Raw genomic sequence first — 21,992 nt, forward strand, 5'->3', positions numbered from 1 at the left:
AGCCTGTGCTCTTTGCTCAGATTCCGTCTTGTTCTGCCTGCCTTGTCTCCAGCCTGTCCCCCAAATCAGAGTTGGGGGACAAATCTCTGCGGCCGATCTACACCGTGCAGCACAGAGGTTTTCTGCCTCTTGTGCCCCGAACCACTCGTTTTGCTCTTGGGTGACACTCCGACCTGAGACCAAATGCAGGATGTGCGAGTAATTTCTCCAGAAAGGCATGTGCAAAGGACGTGGAAAGGAATTTCGCCCATCTTTGTCTCTCTTTCCTCCTTTTTTCCTCTTTGGCAAGCTAGAAAGTGGGACTGTCACACACAGGCTTCCTCATGTAAGGGGGAGAATCACGTTAGGTTCACGTGTGCGTCACACCCTTTGTGAACGCATCTCCTTCATCACCTCTGTTACGAATTCTTCTAGCTTTCTGAGCTCCTCTTTTTTACAGGGCTGGGACTAGGGTGAGGTCAGTGAGGTGTCTGCCTCGTGCATAAAATTTCGGGGGCAGGTGCCAAAAATCTCAGTCATCAAGGGACGCACTTTGATGTCATATTTTTAAAAATCAAAATTAACACCAGAAAACTAATGGCGAATAAATAATCCACAATTTATTTTACTTTTTTTAAACGTTTATTTATTTTTGAGACAGAGAGAGAGCATGAACAGGGGAGGGGCAGAGAGAGAGGGAGACACAGAATCCAAAACAGGCTCCAGGCTCCGAGCTGTCAGCACAGAGCCCGTCGCGGGGCTCGAACCCACGGACCGTGAGATCACGACCTGAGCCAAAGTCGGACGCCCAACCGACCAAGCCACCAGGCGCCCCTGTAATCCACAATTTAAATAAGAGATGGTATCACTGACATTTCCTTTCGCCTCAAGCTTCAGCATGGCTTTTGTCACGGCACTACTTTCTTATTTATCTTTCTGTTCAACCGGAGGAAATGAGAGCGGCGGAAGAAATAAAGCTAACTGAAATCCAGGTCATAAACCAGAGAAAGTAGATGTGAACAAAGTGAAACCAAAAGGAAAATAATGTGTTCAAAATATGAAAGAGAGAAAGAGAGAATGAGAGGGGGACGGGGAAATTAATATATAAATAGCTTTTCATCAGTGGCAATGAAAGCTTTTCATGGAGAGCTCTTTGACTCTGATGTCCTTACTTATTTTCAGTGATTATTAAAAGCTTTGCTAGAGTTCAAAGTGTTTTTAGATGCGTGTTTGTTTCCCTCAGCACTCTACTTTTGTTTTTGCTTCTGTAACAATACCCTGTGTTTGGAGAGTGCTTCTTTATTTTTCAAAGCGTTTGGGTTTTGCATACTTCTTTCTTTTATTCTTCTCACATCGAAAGAGTTAGAGGTATGTTATCCTTTCTCAGAAAGGGAATTGGTGGGATTGCGGAAGAAAAGGAAAAGTTATTCTGAGTGCCAGGAGCTGAACTAAGTGCTTTATGTGTTTTATTTATTTCCCGAATAATTCTGAGTTATGGATATGATCAGCTCCTTTTTGCAGATCAAGAAACTGAAATCCAGGAGGATCGGTCAATTAGCTAGTAAAATTCTAAATATTTATTTCCTGAAAAAAATGTGTCATTGTTCTCGTGCTTTTTACTAGAACTAACAAGCAAAAGGCCGATTAGACTGAAAAGTTATATTCTAGCTCCAAAAAAAGTTTTATGCCCCCATGTCTGGTCAAAGCAACTCCAAGATTTTCTTTTTGCCTTTTCTGAATAGTCCATATGTATCTATGCCAGAATGAGTCAACTTTGAAAGAACTCGTTTGATAGAAATGGAGTGCCTCTTAATGTAAAAATATTTTGAATTAAGTAGCTGTGAATGATTGATGAGGAAAGTGACTTAGTCTTTTTTCTTTACTACACAGTGCATTTATTTGGTTTATTAAATACACTGACCACATGTTAAAGTGTGGAATCGTTCTCATGTGGCCTAATTTTAGTACATTATTTAATTTTATCACTAGAAGTATAACAACATTAAAATAATGTTTAATGGACCACAATCTCCCAACCCTCATACAACTGTTTTTTGGTTTTCGAATAATGCAGTCACATGAATAGTTTCAGTAAGAGTACGCATGTTATGTTATACTTTACTCAATATGTTATTGTATACACACCTCATGATTCTAGTAGACTTCATCCTAAGAAAATGGTTGTGCAAATCGTTTTACTGATTTACCGCCATGTATTAAGCCATGCATCTGCAAATGAAAAATTAAGTTGTTTCCATGTTATTTTTTGCTCTTTAATTGGTAATGATAATGCAGTCTGCCACTTATTAAGCACTTACTCTGTGCCAGGAACTATGCTAGGCACTTTAAGTATGTAGGATTTCACTTAAGGCTTATCCAGAAGCCCTAGAAGGTGGATTTTTCATAATGTCATTTTACGGACTGAAAACTGAGGTATGAGTCTGATGGGGGGGGGGGGGGGGCAGACACAGGGAGGTGGTCCTGCCCCCAAGTGTTCTCAGTTGCTGTAACATAACGATGAAGGCTACCATGCCCCTACCTTTACTCCTTTATTATTCAATTTCTAGAGAAGAAAAAAGTCTTTATGATTCTTTCTATACCCAGCCATTTTGCTTTCTGAGGGAGTTGCAATGGTGGATAATCTTTGTAGCAATGAGGAAGAGAACCAGTCTCTTTCACCTTAGTTAGCAGTGGATGTTGTTACTTTCAAGAGATGTTACTTGGGCAGGTAGGTATAAAAATCATGGCAGGCGAGGAGGTGCTCTAATGTGTATTTCTTTGATTGTAAGTGAGGACATATTTTTTTTGTATGTTTGGGAATTCATCTCTCCTCTTATATGTGAATTGTGGTTAATATTCTCTGCCCATTTATCTATCAGCATCAAGGTTTCTTTTATGAATTTGAATGCTCTCTGTATGTTATACACGAAGACCCTCGTTTTTCATGGCTATTCTCCTAAGTCTGTGGTTGACCTTGAAATGTTTTGCGGGCTACATTTAAAAAAATAGTTTCACATTGTAGATGATTTTGCAGGACTGCCAGATGACTTGGTGGTAATTTAATTATACAGTATTATTTATCAAAACTAATTGAAGCTGATCATTTGACATTAATTAGGGGTGAATTTCCTCAACTCTAACAAGTCAAGCTCAAGCTTGGGTAGAATAGGGAATACATTTCTGCCATCTTCTATCGTGGAATTCAGAGCTGCAAATAGAATCATGTAACTAAAGTCAGCTTATGTAGGCTTTATGTTTTTCTTGAAAAATAGTAACTTACACATATTTTAACAGAAACCGGCATAGGCATCTCTATTTTTTTTTTTTAATGTTTTTAGCCATAATAACATTTTAAAGCAAAGAATAGAAGTGATATTTCATCCAGGCCAACATGAATAACCCTAAAAGGTAAATTATGTTGTTAACTCAGACTTAGTCTTTACTTTTCTCTTCCTGTACTTTCCCAAAAGGGAAAAGAAAAATTTTTTGTAATCTTACTAGGTAGTCTGCCAGACAGCCTCTGGGGACTGCACATGACTGTTGTCCCCTAATTATAAAGGTTTTCTGAGGTGGAAATACCGTGTACATTCGAGTTGTTTTTTCCTAATCTCAGGTGTAATCTCTGATTGTATACCTTAAAGTCAGGCATTTTAGCGCACACACACACACACACACACACACACACACACACACTGAATCCTTTAAAACTCATTCATGGAGGTAACACACGCATTAGGTAGAGAGAAGCGGCCTGATTAGAAGGTAGTCAGTCCCTCACTCCTTCCTCTTGCGTGTCGGAGAATATGTGTCTTTGGCCATCTTGAAAGTTTCTTTGCTGCAAATGTGCAGAGAACAAATCTAAGTAGGAAAAGAAGTCAGGAAAATAGAACATTTCCAGAGTAGGGCCTGCTCCTGGGAGGTGCGGGGCAGTCATGGCCCTGTGGACCTGATGGTTGCTGTTAATGTTTGCCCAACTACTCTTCCTTTCCAGAAAAGTGGCTGGAAGTAGAAGCCTCTTGTTTCTCTTGGAGACTATCAACTTTTATCAAATCTCTACCACCGCCAATGGGTTATGTAGAACCCATCTGAAGGGTTGAACTTTGCTTGCTGAGGCAAAGTTCAAAAAATACAAGTGAGCTGGAACAAGGTATATTTTACTTCCAGTGGACGCTCCAAAATTGGCCACAGCACAATAGACTCAGAAAACAGGCTATCCCTTAAACCGGGAAGTTCGTTTGACCCACGTGGTATCCAGAATGCCAAGGAATCAGGCCTGGGATAGGTTTACTGCCAATGTTCGTGTTCTCTTTCTCTCTGTCTCTGTCTCCCTCATACTCTGATACTCTGTGCTATATAATCTATTTATCCCTTGGCCTTCCATCTTCCTTCTTTTTTTTTTTTTTAATGTTTTATTTGAGAGAGAGATACAGAGTATGAGTGGGGGAGGATCAGAGAGAGAAGGAGACACAGAATCCGAAGCAGGCTCCAGGCTCTGAGCTGTCAGCACGGAGCCCGACGCGGGGCTCGAACTCACGAACGACGAGATCAGACCCGAGCCGAAGACAGACGCTCAACTGACTGAGCCACCCAGGCACCCCACCATCTCCCTTCTTTTGACATCTTTACGGATACTTTTCTTCCCAAACTGCGCCAATGAGGTGACAGCATGCCCAGGGCTTGAAATGCCTCTTTGAAACTCTCAACATTCACGTATAAAAAGCAACTTACAAAGCTCTTTTTTTTCAGAAGGAGAGTCAGAAACTGTACCCTCTGCTGGGTGATGCATCATCCTTTGCAAGAAAGCAAATTTATCTTAAACACGTTTATGGTTTGCATTTTTAAAAATTTACCTGCTGTTGCTCCTACTCGGAGGGAGAGAGACTCCCCTTCTTGGAAAGCCCCAGACAGATCCTGCCGGAGGAAAAAGGGCAACAGCTCCTAATTCTTCGTGTTTGAATTCCGCAGCCACTGTTTGTTCTGGCAAAATAGCCGTTGTGCTTTCCTGAGCACATTTTTAGCTTTGCGCGTTTACGGAAGGCCTCACCGGCAGTTCTTGGCAGCGTTTGAGGAAGACCGGAACCAGAGCTACTCGCTCATCTTCTCTGAGGTCAAGTAGAGAAGAGCAGTTTCTGTCACAGGTTTTCTTCAGAACGATAAAGCTCGAGAATCACTGGAAGAGAAAATGAATGCCGTATTGATTTAGTAGCAGCTTTTAACGTTTTTATTTATTTTTGAGACAGAGAGAGACAGAGCATGAATGGGGGAGGGTCAGAGAGAGAGGGAGACACAGAATCTGAAACAGGCTCCGGGCTCTGAGCTGTCAGCACAGGGGCCCGACGCGGGGCTCGAACTCATGGACCACAAGATCGTGACCTGAGCCGAAGTCGGCGCTCAACCGACTGAGCCACCCAGGCGCCCCTAGTAGCAGCTTTTAAATGATGTGGCGGGACCCTTGTTTAATTAATTCAGTCAGTCATTCAGCAAACATGTCTTGCATGCCTGTCGCATGCCCGCACTGGAAGAAACATCTTCCTGTCACGAACACTACTGCTAAACCAGAGGACTCAAACCGTGTCATCACGGCTGCCATGTTTTCAGCCTATGTAGAGCTCTGTGCTAAGGATTCTACATAACGTGATTTTATTTAATCTTCCGAGCACTCTGGCTAGTTATGCTATCATTACCCGCGTTAAAAAAATTTTTTTTTAATCTTTATTTATTTTTGAGGGAGAGAGAAAGACAGGCTGCAAGCAGGGGAGCAGGTGCATCACCGAGAGAGAGGGAGACACAGAATCGGAAGCAGGCTCCAGGCTCCGAGCTGTCAGCCCAGAGCCCGACGCGGGGCTCGAACACACGTGCCGTGAGATCACGACCTGAGCCGAAGTCGGACGCTCAACCGACTGAGCCACCCAGGGGCCCCGTTGCCCACAGTTTTTAAAGTTTATTTATTCTGAGAGAGCCAGAACATGAGCAAGCTGGGGAGGGGCAGAGAGAGGGAGAGACACGGGGCCCGATCCCGCAACCGGGAGATCATGACCTGATGCCAAAATCAAGAGTTGGGCACTTAACCAACTGAGCCACCCAGGCGCCCCCTCATTACCCACATTTTAAGTATCAGGAAGCTGAGCCTTACACAGCTTATCACTCTCAAGCTGCTAACCGTGGGACCGGGGTTGGCCCCATTTGGCCTAACTCCGAGTTTGGGCCTAGAATCACTTCAGGCCCCTGACAAGTTCTCCTTCCAAAGAATATTAAGAATGGAGTAAAGATAAGAGGGCTGAAACCGAGGAATTCAGAGAAGTGTGAACTGAAGTCACTTTATGACCTTTACCGTCAGTTGGATCGCGGCCGCTAATTTATTTTTAGATCACGTTGCACCCTGTTAGTTGCCGGGTTTATTCCCAAGGCCATCACTCCTGAATTTAAAATTGTATGAAATGCACTGTTTTGGGCGGCTCCTCCTCCTCCTCATGGGTCTCTACTGGTCTCTGATACCTTGCAGCTCCCCAGGACTTAGGAAAATCTGATACACCCCTTCCAAGGTGCCTTCCCCAGTCACTCAGGCCGCACCTGCTCTTTCCGGTCTTGGGATTTCCAAGCACTACCTACACGTTTCACTGCACGCTGCTCCGGAACTACGTTCCTCTTCATGAGCAGGGCAGAGACTCATACGCTTCTCTTGAGTCCTCTCTGGTGCCTTGCTAATAAATGTTCCTAATAAATATTTGCTAAATGTAGGAACACCACTTACTGCTTTTGAGCAATCACAGAGGTGAAAAGAGCCGGGTAGTTTCATGATGTGTTAAGTTCTCTGAGCATAACAAGACCTTGGCAGGTGGAAACACTGTACCGAAAATCACTGTCAGTTTGTTAATCCCCCAAAGAGGCCAGCCTGAAAGAAATGAAGTCCGCGGTTCGTAAAGAGCAGATAAATGTTTTATATGGAAAATAAATTAGCAAATTCACTGTCAGATTCCTAATGGCAAGGAAGCATGGAAAGTCACAGTTTAACTTCCTTAACAAACCTGTCACTGGCAGCCAGATGACAGAGTCTGTCAAAGAAACCATGTGTCACTTGGGAGACAGATTGCTCTCTGACAAACAGCGTTCATTCCCGGGCCTACCCCCTAAGACTGGAATAATAGTGACATCTCGCAAAAAAAAAGCATTTGTCATTTGACTGTACAAAAGTTTCCCTTCAAAGTTGAGGGTATTTTGAAGCCATGTAGATTCCCATGTACGAAAAGGAGTGCTTGTCACAGGAGTCTTTTATGGGAAGTAAAATCTATTTGAAAATCTGCTTTGATTACATCATTTCATGAAATTTGGGGTTTTGCTCATGGTGAACACGTTATGAGTCAGATAAGGCAGACCCAACTCATTTCTTTGTCATAAAGACTTCCCAAATGTGGCCTTGGCTGCTCGGTGTATCACCATTTGATCAGTTAATGGGGAAGTAAGACTTGCCACACTAAAAATAGGCCAAAATATTCCCAGAGGCCGACAGAACAATGAAGAGCTGAGGAAATAGTATGCTTGTGGAACGAAATGCGGAGCGGGATAAAGGCGCTCGCTCACAACCCATCTGCTCAAGAGCAAGCATTTATTGGGCACCCACTGTTTGCCAGGTGCCGTGTTGGATGTTGGAGAAGCAATATAAAGTTGACATGGCTGCTGTTCCCAAGGAGACTGTGGTGGGGGAGGTCACGAGCTGTCTAGTGAGGAGCCATGATGGACTCAGGTGTCCCCCAGTCCTTGAAGACTTCTGTGAATTCACTTCTGGAAAATCAACTTGACGGGTTCCTCAATTCATGACATCTTCATGACATCTCACACTTTAAGAATCACATGCACACAGAATATCGATCCTTTTATTCCTGAAGAAGCAGCTGCTGGTGTCCCTGAGCAGCTCTATTTACTTAAATATAGCCCTCCATTTTGTTTTTTCTGCTCACATGAAACACCAGGCTACCACAGCACTTGGGGGAAACTTAGCGAGACAAAACTCTAACTTAAAAATGAAACCTATGGGGCGCCTTAAGCGTCTGACTTTGGCTCAGGTCAGATCTCATGTGAGTTCGAGCCCCTGCATCGGGCTCTGGGCTGACAGCTCGGAGCCCGGAGCCTGCTTCGGATTCTGTGTCTCCCTCTCTCTCTGCCCCTCCCCCACTCACACTCTGTGTGTGTCTCTCTCTCTCCAAAATAAATAAACATTAAAAAAAAAATTTAAAAGAAAGAAAGAAAGAAAGAAACCTAAAGGGGGCGCCCGGGTGGCTCAGTCGGTTGAACATCCGACTTCAACTCAGGTCATGATCTCACGGTTTGTGGGTTTGAGCCCCACATCGGGCTCTGTGCTGACAGCTCGGAGCCTGCTTGGGATCTTCTGTCCTCTCCCCGCCTCCCCCCGCCCCGCTCCTCCCCCACTCTCTCTCTCTCTCTCTCTCAAAAATAAATAAAACCAAAAACAAAAAAACCCTGAAATCTTACTAATACAAAAGAAAGCGTGGTATCTAAAAGGAACATGGGTATTCGAGGCAGGCAGATCTAGGCCCCAGTCCTTGCCTCAGCTGTGTGATGTACGTAATCATCAGCTTGGCACACAGTCATTGGTACTGACGTTGTCAATGATTGTGGTCTCGGTAATGGAAGCCCTTAACTCCTAAGAGAAACTGCCCCTGACAGGAAGAGACTCGAACCGCTCCGATCGGTGTACCCGTGAGCTCTCAGACACGAGGCAACACTAGAGTGATATGCAGGGAAGGATTTAGCGAAGGGATTACAGGATCGCCTGCTACTGCTGCCTCTGAGCCTGGGGCCATCCTGAAGGTCAGCAGGGCTGGCATCTGGGAAGAAAACCTGGATGCCCATGGGAGAGAGTGAGAACAAACTGGAACCCACGGGACAAACTGGAACCTGCGTTTCCTCTCGTGAACCCCAACCTCGAGTCACGGCCGACCTTCGCCTGGGGGCTGTGTGCCCACCTTAGTCCCAGCCCCAGAGAAGCTGAAGCAGGAGACCCCGCGGGAGCTGCCGGGGCTGTGGGCCAGGTGCTGCCCCCCTCGGACAAGGCAGGGGCTGCGGTGGCTCCTGGTGTCCCACTCTGACCTTCAGGGGGGTGTGAGTGCCACTCGGCCTCTGCCTTCCGGACCCAGCGGGGGTTCCTCCCGGCCAGATCTCGCTTGGAACCATGCTGGGAAGGGAACTGGGGGGAACAGTTTCAGCTTCGCTCCGTTGACACAGAACAAACTAGCACAGAGGAGACCGGCCATTGCCACAGAACAGGCTCGTCCACGTGTGCCTGGTTTCCTGTCCCACCTCCCTCCACACCTCCCCCTCCCCCGCCCCTTCACACCGTGTCACCTCTCTGTAGAGCACTTACTATGTTCCAGGTGCTATCTTAGGTCCCGGGGGAAAAAAATTCCGAGACGTGGTGCCCACCCTCGTGACTCTTACAGTCTGTTGGGTGTGAGACATTAAATACCCACACACAGAGATGTAGAATTTCAGCTACGGTTAGAGCCATGACGGAGAGGGTACGTGGTCCCCTTGAGCGTGCACGAAAAGAGGATTTCACCTGATCTAATAAAAACACCTGAAACCCGATTAAATATCACTTCTCTAAAAACCTCCAGATTTCTCTGGAGGCACCGGTGACACTGTTGATTCGCACTGATTCTTAAGGTCAAGGCTGAGACCACTAGCATCACTGATACATGACCATCAGAGTGGGCCAGAGCGAGAAGAGCTGAAGATTAAATCGAAATCTGGAGAGATTTTTTTTTTTTTGAGAGAGCGCGTGCGTGCGTGAGAAAGAGAGCGGGGGAGGAGCAGAGAGAGGAGGAGAGAGAGAATCCCAAGCGGGCTCCACGCTGTCCGTTCAGAACCCCATGTGGGGCTCGAACATACAAACCGTGAGATCATGGCCTGAGCCAGACAGGCTCCCCATGGTCTGGGAAGATTTTTTTATCGCCGTCTTATTAACTGACAGGTTACCTTTGCAGGGAACCCTGTCATGTACTGAGAGAAATGCTGAGTTACAGGCAAGGGGGAAGGGAATAGAAAGCTCCAGCAGCAACACTCACACCGCTTACCCAGTCCTACGTCGGACATCCCATTAATCGAATCATTTCTCAACTCCAAGACCTGGTACGATCCAGGCTTCTGTATAAATGTGTCACCTCAGCTGCTAACTGGACCATTCAAGTACGCTCCAATGTTTTGTAAACGATGAACTACTTTTTCCAAGGCAGCATTCAAGTCACGCTATAAAGCTGCTACCTGAAGACAAGAACTTATTTTTCTGGTTCCTTCTCTGCGGCACCTGGCATAGACCCTGAGTGGGGTAGGTGTTCTGCAAGTGTCCTGGTCAGTTTGGGCTGCTGTGACATAATGCCGTAGACTGGGTGGCTTGTCAAGGACAGAAATTTCTCACAGTTCTGGAGGCTGGCACGTCCAAGATCAAGGCGTTGGCAGATCAAGTGTCTGGTGAGAACATAGATGCTTCCTGGTTCTTAGACGGCTGCCCTCTCGCTGGGTCCTCACATGGCAGAAGGGATGAAGAATCCCTTGGGGGTCTCTTTTGTAAGGGCACTAATCCCATTCACAAGGCCTCCACCCTTAGGACCTAATCACCACGCAAGGGCCCCACCTCCTAACACCATCACATTGGGGTTTAGATTCCATCATACGGATTTTGGGGGAACACAAACACTCAGGCTACAGCAGCAAGCATCAGCGGGATGAATGAATCTAAATAACAGGTTGGATGTCAGGATCTGCCTCCTATGGTAGGTTGCTATCCCGTTGCAAATGTGCCATCTTCTTCCACCAGCAGGAAGTGTATAAAAGGTTTCACCCTTGAGTTGGGGGTTTGCCCAAACCCGGGTCCTCCAGCGGGATCTACCGTGGCCCTGACTGCGAACCTGCCTTTGACCCTCAGGTCTGTAGGGACCTTTGGGTTCTCCAGACTTGGGTGGGGGAAGTTGTCCAGTGTTGACTCACCTCTCGGTCACCACCTCTCACTTGTATGCCTCCAACCCAATGTGTCTCTTTGGTTTGCCTTGACGGTTATTTTCCAGAGACCCCATCTTCTGTTTCTTGGGTTTTCGTTCTTTCTCCGATCTTACTCCCCCTCCCCACTCCCCACATGACTACAGTTGTTCAGCCTTCAGCACCTGAGGGCCCGTGTGCCAGCGGAGGGCCAGAAGACAAGTTCATATGGGCAAGTTACATGACGACCGCAAGGCACCTACCAGCGCCGTGGGTGCTGCTGAATTGTGCCATCATAGACGTCCCGGGAGTGATTTTCTGGAGCTACATTGACCAGATGCAGAGTGAAGGACCTAGTCCTGTTTCTTAAAATTCTTTTGAAATTAGATGCTACCTTCCTTTTTAGTAATACTTTTGTTGTAAAAGAAAAGAACTTTTTTGTTTATGAAAAATAATCAAAATTACCATAAATAATTTGGAAAATGTAAGATGTACCAAAGAAGGCACAGTATCCATGAGATAGTTATTTAGATGGCACAAGATGGGAGGTGACTTAAGGTCTGCGTGTCATATGAGCCACAGGGCGTACTTTCTTCCTAATCAAGAGGACTGCCTACTGTGTCTCCTTCAGACAGCCCCAGAGCTGGGCATGAGCCCAGCGGCCCCGCTGCTGACAGACCGTCTTCCTAGAGCACAAATCTTGTCTTGTCACCTGCCCTGCTTAGGCCATTTTCCATGGACTCCTTCCCTGTGCTTTCCAGATAGTCTATCCCCTTTGTGTAACACACAAGCTCGTCTTTCTTTTCTTTTCTTTTTTCTTTTCCTTTTCTTTCTTTTTTCTTTTCTTTTTCTTTTCTTTCTTTTTTCTCTTCTTTTTCTTTTCTTTTCTCTTTCCTTTCCTTTCCTTCCTTTCTTTTCCTTTCCTTCCTCTCCTCTCCTCCCTTTCCTTTCCTTCCCTTCCCTTCCCTTCCCTTCCCTTCCCTTCCCTTCCCTTCCCTTCCCTTCCTTTCCTTTCTTTTGTCTTTTTCTTTTCTTTTTTTTGCAATCAGCTTTATTGGAGTGTAATTTACATACAATAAAACTCACTGGTGTTATGTGTATAGTTCAGCGGCTTTTGACAAAACGTGTTATCTGGGGAACCACCATCACCACTATTAGAACATAGAATGATTTGCTCACGTCCCTTGGCTAGAATGCCCTTCCCTTGTCTCCAGTCCCTGGAAACTATTGATCTGTTTCGTGTCATTGTAGTTTTGCCTTTTAAAAAGAATTTCATATAAAAGAAATCGTAGAGAATGTAGTCTTTTGAACCCGGCTTCTTTTCACTTGTAATGCTTTTTATATTCGTCCTTGATGTTGTGTGTATCAGATGTGTGCTCTGCTTAAAGGTCGGCTCGTATCGCCTTGTGTGGGCATACTTCGATTAGGGTATTTATTTATGGTTGATGGACGACTGGGTAATTTCCAGTTTTTCACTCTTCTGAATAAACCTGTTAGGAACATTCTCTGCGTGAGCCCGTGTCTCTCGTTTCTCACAGGTAAATCCCCAGGAGTGGAACTGTTGCACTGTGTGTGTGTGACTTTACAAGAATATTGCAAACCGTTTCCCACAGCGGCTGGCCCATCTGCCATGACCTCTGCTAGCGTTTGAGGGCTCCATATCCTCACCCACACCCGGGCCATGGGACTGCCCATCTTTTTAGTGTTGGTTCTCGTGGTGGGTTATGCGAGGCTTTTTTAGCCCACCCTCCAGGCCTCCAGGGGGCCCCCCTCCTGCTCTGGTCACATAGATTCACACTCAGTCGTGTGAGTTGTGTGAGTTGTGTGAGAGCCACTGCTCTGCCATGCTGCTTCCCAAGTGACCAGCTTCGTACGGGAGCCCCTGCCCTTCTCAAGGCTGAACGGGGGTCCTTGCTCTGGCACCCGCGGTATCTGGTGCACATCCATCCTTACTGTGCTTGTTGGGTTTTTCCTGCCTTCTCCTCTTTTATAATTTTTTTTAAGTTTATTTATTTATTTTGAGAGAGAGAGAGCGAGCAGAGCCCTCAGTGCGGAGTCCAGCACGGGGCTCAAACTCACGAACTGTGAGATCATGAGCTGAAATCAAGAGTTGACTGCTTAACCGACTGGGCCACCCGGGTGCCCCATTTTTTTTTTAAACAAGAATTTATTTAAAATAATAATTTATTTAAATAATAAAATAAAAATTTATTGTATTTTTAAATAAAAATTTTAAAGTTTATTTATTTTGAGAGAGAGAGAGAGAGAGAGAAGGAAAGAGAAAGCGCTGAAGGGGCAGAGAGCGAGGGAGAGAGAGAGAATCCCGAGCAGGCTCTGTACTGTCAGTGTGGAGCCCGGCTGCCTTCTCCTCTTAACCCAAACTTCAGTGGCAGGAATGAAGAGTGGGAAGAAGTTTCCCCATCTTTGCAGCCCAGGGTCTACCACAGGGTCAAGAATTATGTGTTGAGTGAAAGAATGAACAAATGGATCTTGAGACTTTTAATACATTTTCTAATTGACGGGACTTACTCCCCCATCCAAACATGCCCCCAGCCATTCTTCAAAGAATGCATTGCTGCACATCTTCTCTCCAGGGGCGCCCAGGAAGAAAGAAATTTCCAAGAAAGCTAGTGACGCATCCAGCCCCAGACTATGAGTTGTGAGGCCGAGTGCGTCTCAGCAGGACTGGGGCTCTGACTTTGCCCACTCGGTGCCCATCAGAGCCCTTCGCTTATTCGGAAGTACTTATCAAGTACTAACCATGTGCAGGTACTTTGGTTAGGTTCTGAGGGTACCATGGCAGGGAAGGGGGAAACGTGTGGAACAGTCGGGCAAAGCTGAGAAGAATGGGTAGAACTGGACAGATGGAGAGACAAGGGAAAGAAAGACCTTTCTGGTTACAGAGTTCCTGCTCACAAAGCTAAAAAGTGGACCTAAGCCACGCCTGTTCGGGTAGTTAGGCCCTGGGTAGAGCATGGCTAGAACATAGGGTCCCTTTTGAGAACTGCAGCACATGTAATCAGAGGGGTCCATGAACAATTGGGGAAGGTTCTAGAATGCATGGTGAAGGGGATTGAATTTTATCTCACAGGCAAGGGGCTGAAGGGAGGTGGGAAAGACTTTGTTTGTAACAGGGTAGTAAAGGGATGAGATCAGTGTTTTAGAAAAAGACTCTGATACGTATGTGAGGGAAAAGGCAGGGACCCTGAGCCACCTTCGACATTTGTACCAACCAGTGCTCATTTTCTGGGCTCCTAGATCTCCCAGAAATCTTTGATCCCTTTGGCAGCTAGCCTGGTGTTCACCCTTCAAGTCTGTTTCCTCAGGATGTTCCTGATACCCTAAGTCTATTTCTGACGCTACGTAACCTTCCAGATTGGATGCCTTTCTTTCTGTCCTGGCCCCATCCCCAGGGGATCCCCGCTGTTGTGTGACAAGGCTAGTTCTATTCGGTCATACTAGTCATCCCATCGGAAGACAAATTAACATTGGCACAGTGATTTGGAGTTTACTGAACACCTGGAAATGTGACTGTCAGCGGGCATCTTGTAAAAGTAGGAGTATGGCCACCCAAGACTCCTCCTGGGGCCCTGGCGGGGAGGTCCTGTGTGGAGTTCGGCTCAGGGGCCCGCGGACACCTTGGCATGGTGGGAGCCGTTGGGGCTGGGTTCCTGGCCTGGGACGGGGGTCATTCCAACCGAGAGGACAAATGCTGCCCTCGGCCCCACTGCATTTTTAATCTGTCCTCAAAGGGCACAGACTTCCTCTGCAAACCTGCCACATTCTCAGGATTTCTCTAGGAAATCCCCACTCGAGGGTCTCATGTGCAGCATATTGTGTGAAGACCCTACCTCCCCCCCCCCCCCCCCCCCGCCCCAGAAGGCCCTGTGGGCTTTATTCCTTGTTCAGAGAGCTGGAAAGAGCACGCAGCTGGCGTGAGCGAGGGCAGGGGTGGCCATCGCTTTTTGTATATAAACTGTTAGCGCAAATACAAACTGCTGTAAAGTCAAACAAACGCGCAAGAATGCCTAGCCCATGCAGGGATTCGGAGCTCCTGGACAGAAGCCTGCCTGGGGGGCGGGGTGCTCATCTGGCCCTTCTGATGGGGACGGGTAAGTCCCCTGGCGAGGCTCCCGAGGGAGGTGATGCAGCCTCAGACCTGGCCCCGCGTTCCTGGCAAGTCTGTCTTCTCTCTCAACGTTACTCCCTCGGTTTCTTCCTTTCTCTTCTGTCCTCACTCAGAAGGGAAAACAGTGGGGCAACCTCCCTCCTCCTTGAAGGTGGTTATTGAGGCCCGCCCTTTTGCGTTTTCCCTGGGTGGCCGGTAGCCCTTTGTCACTAGTGGGCATCTGAGATCCCGCGTCAGCACGAGAACTCATCATTTGCCTGCCTTGTTCCGCTGCCTCAGCTCCTTCTTGGAAGCAGGTGGCCTCTCTCCATTATGAATACATTAAAAAGAGAAAAGAAAGAAAGGAAGAAAACACTCCTGGCTTGTTGTTAGGCCAGCCTCTTGTGAGAGACACAGGCCTCGTTCTCAGTATACTCTAAGCCACAGGAAGGAGCTTCGCGTGTGGAGAGTGATTTTTCTTCAACGTTTGTCAGAGGCAGCGACCGACAGAGTCGAAGTTGCCGGATAAATTCATTAGCCCGCGAAGGGAGATATAAATACTGCTTAGGGTCACCTACACAGAGGTGTTCCCTCTTCCCGGAGTGGAAGAGGTCCCGGATGGTGGAGGTAGGGGTGCGAGGAGCTGGCGAGGCCCTGGCCCTCCCCCCCCACCCCCTGCCCTGGGTCAGGACTGGCCTGGCAGTGGCGTGCCCATCTGGGGAGGCCATGTGTGCGGAGTAGTGACAACCAGCCAACTCAGGAAGGAACCAGAGCGGTTAGTGGTGTCGGTGTGAACACCGACCACAACCTTGGGCCTGGCAGAGATGTTTCAGGGGGAGGGCTTGGCGGCGAAGCAAGAGCATTTCCAGACGCGCTCTTTCCGTGAAAACGTGACTTGCAGTGACCTTGGATTAATTCGCGTCCTTTCCCTCGGGTCCCTCCTAAGTTTGGACAGAAAGAACGGAGAATAAGAGGGAAAGGAGAAGGAAGGAGAGAGAGGTAAGAGGGAGGGGTCAGCCATTCGCGAGGGAAGTGAAACCTTGCTTGGTGACATAGATGGGGCTTGTAAGGGCTCAGACGGCGGGGAAATGCCAGTTTGCACCAGTCGCTTAGCTTGCGACACGGACCGTCCGTCCCCGGATAGTAGAGAGAGAGCTGTTTAAACTTTGGCCGCCGGATAGACTTTTTAAAAACCTCTTTGCAAGGTTGATTTTAACATAAATCTCGAGCAAGCATAACATGTAAAACACCACTCAGGGCCATTACAGTTCTGTTACGGTTTTATTTTCTCTTGCCAAGCGGGATTTCTCTCTCTGCTGGTATTCTATGTGCCTGCCAAAACCATATAAAAAGCATTCATGGAGAAAAGTTTCCAATCAAGCAGCCAACCCAGTTCTTTCCCAAATCCGAAGGTTATAAAGCAGGGCCTGGAGACTGGTAGGAAGTAGATGTTAGAAAAGACGCTGAGGGAGACACGCTTGAAGGCAAGATGAATACACTCAGTGTCCAGCCGGCCAGCCTTTGGGGGGGAAGGACCGAGACGCTTCGATTCATCACGGCTAAAGCTGAAAAGAGACCCAAGTCAGTGGCGTTTTCCAGTGACGTTTATCTTCTCGTGTGTCGGTTGTTTTCTGTCAAGAAGGATAAGCTGCTAAAACACCAGAACAACCGAACCCTGCGGTTCACAGCAATCAATACCCACGTTTGCGCTGTTTACACACATTTACGCCTGCCCAAGTCCTCCTGTCTCTAAACTTAGGAGTTAGAGAGAGAGTCGTAGGACAAAAAAACTGATCGTGTGTGGTGACTAATAGCTCTGATGAAACACACACACACACACACACACACACACACACACAGACACGCACACACGCACACACACCCTTCCTGTGGCATTTATAGTAACCAAAGCTGTCCTGAGCTGACAGTCATATTTTTATGCGGTGACATGGGCCATATATTCAGGACCATCGAGACAGATAAGAATTCTGAAGTCCCCTGTGACTCGGCTGGGTGGGGAAGCCTTTGTGTGGCTGCAGGCAGTGTTTGCAGGACAATGGACTTCTAGCAATATATGCAAATGTGTCCTTTTCCCATTCCTGAAAGTGACCTTTATGATGAGATGGGAACAGCAACATCAATCCCTGGGTTAATATGACTTACTGGCCTAAAGGGAGGGAGGGAGGGAGGTCTGCTAGCAGGATTTAAAAACTAGGAATTAGCCTTGTCCAATTTGAACCTTCCGCAGAGCCCCAGGGGCCTTCCTTGTGCGATGCTAGAGAAACTTTTGCTGTCTTTGGAAATCAGAGGAAACCACCTTTCCAGGAGTGTTATGAGCCTTTATGAAGAGTTCACACAAAAGTCAGGAGAGATGGCTTAAATAATATCAGGCCCTCTGAGGTCCCCGAACAGGACCTTTCCAGATTGTTCTAAGCCCCGGTGCCAGGGGCGGATTCAGGCCAGATTCAGAGACGTGCCTGTCAATAAAAATCATTATCAAATGGGGTTAAGAGTTACTGTTTATTGGCGAAATAGTCTGGTAGCCGCTAAATATAGAAAACGTGCAGAAGGCGATTTTCCTGGAGGAGGGGTCCAGCCTCGCCAAGCAAACTGCTCCCTCTGGCTGCCCCCACCCCAGTTCTTCTTCCGGCCTCAGGGGCCAGGAGTTTGGCTGTAATGTAAGAGCGATTGCTCTTTCCATACTCATCATTGTTAGTGATTTTCCCTGGAGAGAGAGAGAGAGAGAAAGAGAGAGAGAGAAGGGGGCAGAGAGAGAGGGGGAGAGACAGAATCCCAAGCAGTGCTATCAGCACAGAGCCCGCTGCGGGGCTCGATCCCATGAACGCTGAGATCATGACCTAAGCTGAAATCAAGAGTCGGACGCTTAACCCACTTAGCCACCCAGGTGCCCTGAGACTTTACGTTTTTCAAATGCCTTAAAATGCCTTGACCAGTTTCTCAAGGTCAACAAGTATGAGGGCCCAGAGATGCAGAGTGCAGCCCGCATGTGCTGACAAGTGCCGTGCGTTCACTGGCAGGCCCAGTGGAGATAAACGGAGATACATTTTTATTATTATTATTATTTTTAGGGAGGCCAGGATTTCAAAGGAACAACAACAAAAAAGAAAAACAGTGATATCACTGAAGGGAAGAAAACACTTCCTGCTGTTAGACTCTAGACACTTTTAGTGGGTTAAAAAAAAAAAAAAGAAGTTGAGACAAAGTTTGCAGTTCTGTGACCATTTATACAGGTGACCCTTAGTGTTTGCAAATAAAGAGCCCTTTAAAAACTCTGTTAAGGGGTTTTCGTCAAAAGACGTTGACATCGCCTTGTTAAACTATTGTTCTATGTGAAAGAGGCATTTGGCTGTGTTTCCCATCTGGAGGGTTAAAATGGCTAAGTATTTAATTGCTTAGAAAGTAATCCTATTATTTCAGATTTCATGCGTAATGAATTCTTTTTCCAAGTTTGAGGAACGATGAAGGGGAAAGTGAGATTCTCTGGTAAGTTTATTTTTGAAAAAGCACTTGACAGATGTTGGAACATCAGTCTCAAGTCTGGGAGAGGCTCTCAGCAGCAGGTCGGGGAGCAGGTACCGGAGGCTGAGTGTGCGAAACCCACGTGACAATCAAATGAGGTGATGTCTGCCTCTGGTTCCCAGCATGAACTCCCCGTAAAAAACAAGACTTTTCAGAAACAGGGCATAAATGAATACTTTGTTTCACTTAAAGCCCCTAATATTTCTTCTCAGAAGGGGCGCGTTTGTGGAAACATCTCAGCCCTAAGCGGCTCTGGGTAGCTTCGCGAACCTCTGAGAAGTTCGGGGGGCGGGGGGAGCAGGGCAAGCCTTTATTTCACGATTTCTGTCACAAATGACTAGACAGGAAAGTGATTAGAAACCGAGGGGTCAGGGGAGGCGTGGGGTGAATGGAAGAATCGCAAGAACCGCAGAAGCTCCCAGCACGAAACACAGGCGTCAATAAAGATCTGTTGTGTGGATGCTGGCTGGACGGACCCAGTGAAAGGTTTTGTGATCACAAAAGAAGGTCAGTCGACGCTTTTTCTTGTAGAACCCACTCACCAACCCCCCCCCCCCCCCCCCCGCCCAATGATTGGGAAATGGGAACTCCTAATTAAGTTGATTAATATGCCCTAAATGAACCACTTAATTTCAAAAAAGTTTCAAAGGCCTTGCTAACATCCACACCACACAGACCAACCCAACCATGTGATTCTTGGGGGAGTCATAAAGCCCTGTAGAATAACGCTGAGCCTGGACATCATTTATCACCGTGCAGTTCAGCAAAAGCATTCTGTGAACTCTCGTTTTCAGATAACTTCGATTCTTGAGAAATAGGAGTGGATCTTACTTACCTACATGGTTAGTCTTGCCTTTTTTTTTTTTTTTTTTAATTATGAAACACGCTATTATCTAATCTGCGCTGGAGATTTTTGACAAGCGAGTTTTGGAATTTTGTGGCGGGGGGGGGGGGCCACCAGCATTGATCTTTGTTGATGGGTTTGACCTCTGCTAAGTGGGCTGCTGGGGCCTCTGAGAAAGGGACCCTCTGGAAGGGAGAAGAGTCAGCTGATTTAAACCACAAGCAAAACCAAAAAACAAAACCCTGAGGTTTTGGGAATTTGGGTCTTGGTTTCTCTTTGTGACCTTGACTATGTTTACGATTTAGTGGGATTAATGTATTATTTTTTCTTATGCTTTTTAAACTTTTTCTTTGCTCTTCCAAAATATTTTTAGAAAGTTTTCATTGTTTTTTTTTTTTAATTTAGTATAGCTAAGGATCACTTATTCCCAATATCCAAGAAACTGGGAATTACTCTTCCAAGAAACTGGGAATTCCCAATGTCCGAGAAACTGGGAACCTCTAGCCCTCTTCCTGCCCAAGAAAGAGAGTACCCTTCTCAATATGTTTTCCCTGACTTTCTTCTCCAATAAAACTTTTTTTTTTTTTTTCCTGGGTTGCATCACAGATCAGCTAAAGAATACTTTAAAAGAGGGCCTGCACAACATTTTACCTGTTGAGAAAAATCAGGATGGAAACCACCAGCCAGAGGAAGGTTTCAGGAGGATGTTTGAGCAAGGAGCTAGATGGTAATGAGGCCGGGTGAAGGAGAAGTCATATATATCTACTGTGTTGTTAAGACAGCTTCAGAAAACATTCTGGTCCCGATAGAAAACCTATCAGAGCTATGTGTATACCACTTACTGCAAAGCCATTTTCTGTTAGCAGAGGTGACAGTCTGTTACCTCATCTGTCTGGGAGAAAACTGTCATTAGAAGGTTGGTGTGGGGGGTGCACAATGGGCTAGAATTCCTTACCCACGCATGTTTTCTCCCCCTTTCCTGCAGAGCCTGGGCTCTGAGGCAGGCCCCCCAGTTCGGTGAAATCATGACCTTGTTCTCCTCACTGTGTTTCATTCTAGAACTGTCTGAAAAGAACACCGCTTCATCTAGGGTACAGCCTGATCCCTTGTGGTGACGCGTTTGTTCCTACTACCTTGTAACGTACTTTATTGTACCTACAAACCAATCAGAACCTTCAAGCGTTGATACTGTGCTGACATATTAAAGCAGAGTTGCTGACCTTGCTCTGAGACATATGAAGGAATGAGAGGGAAGGGCAATTTTCTGATAATTTGGTTCATTAATGGAAACCATTAGGGAAGAATGGAAACTATGGTTGAAGCCAGAACACTGACATATCTCTTGCAGCTACAAAGCATCTGTGATACTGTACTCATCTGTCATTTAGATGAGTGTACGGAAATAGATTCAATTATTCCTTCTAATTAGCAAATTACAAATATCTGATGAATATGCATAGTCCTGAGTGATCTGGGGGACTGAAGCACCTATTTCGTGCTAAGTCTGAAAACTAGTGCAAAACAACATGTTATTTTAGTCACTAAAGCAACCATGTGAGCTGCATAATAGCCCCTTTCTAGAAATGTGGAAACAAACTCAGAAGCCTGCCCAGGGTGACGCGGCAGGGCTGGGATTCCGCCTCAGATCTCCATGATTTTTAGAGCCTGGGGGCTTCTCATGATGGCACATGGAAGAAGAACCTTGAGGCTTTCCACATGTTAGTGCGGAGCGCGTTACTCACAGGCAGCAGGAAAGCAGAGAACGGGGGCCAGGACCTTAGTGCGATGGTCCCCAGGGGATGAGCCTACCTCCTCGGTACCCCCAGTCCTCATCGCGGGCAAAATGTTATCTTCCGTGCTGAGCCGTAAGCTCCTTTAGTTAATTTACTTGTATATATCATCAGTGGCTCACACAAAGCTTAACACATACAATTTGTTACCTGAGCGATTATGATACATTCTGTACCATCAAATCCTAGAGGTCTGCCTTTTCCATTCACCTAGGGATCTTGTTTCTTGGCAGCATTTTCTCTGTCTCAGGGCTGGTTTCACAGGCGTCTGGGACGCCCACTTTAACGCCTGGCACCGCCTGCCCCCACAGCCCTCTCCCTTCCTTTGCTCATTGTTGTGGCTGCTTCCTGCACAAACATCAGGGCTGCTGTTGACATGTGATTCACACGTTTCAATTGTTTTTGCCCTTGTGAGAATTCTGGTTGGGGAGTAATAAAATGGGTGAGGAAATAAAAATGAGAAAGAAGGGGTGGGGGAGGGAGTTCCACATCCTATTTTTTTTTTTAACAAGTTATAAATGCTGAATCAACACGAGAAGGTGAAGGTCCATCTGGTACCATCACTGACCCTTGTGATTCGGCTCAGCCATGAGAAGGCCCAGCCAGTCAGCGCGTAGCTGTCACCGAAATAGCTGTCCCTGAAATGCCATCTGCACAAGCGAGCTGAGAATGCGGAGGTGAGAATTTAGCTCAAGATGAACCTACAACTTTTTCTGTAAACACAAAGGCTTTAAAAGCTGTC

At 46.6% G+C, this 21,992-nt stretch overlaps 1 long non-coding RNA gene across 1 annotated transcript; it reads right to left on the bottom strand.

Moving 5' to 3' along the window:
• Positions 1-2,093: 2,093 nt before the first annotated feature.
• Positions 2,094-11,213, bottom strand: LOC132660392 (uncharacterized). The gene is made up of 3 exons (XR_009601750.3): positions 10,981-11,213; positions 4,830-5,149; positions 2,094-2,208 (listed from the first exon to the last, which is right to left on the bottom strand). It is a non-coding gene; the product is annotated as an uncharacterized LOC132660392 (long non-coding RNA).
• Positions 11,214-21,992: the final 10,779 nt, after the last annotated feature.

Source organism: Panthera onca, chromosome B4, assembly GCF_046562875.1.
Source record: "Panthera onca isolate mPanOnc1 chromosome B4, mPanOnc1 haplotype 2, whole genome shotgun sequence".
In the NCBI taxonomy this organism is placed as follows: Eukaryota; Metazoa; Chordata; class Mammalia; order Carnivora; family Felidae; genus Panthera; species Panthera onca.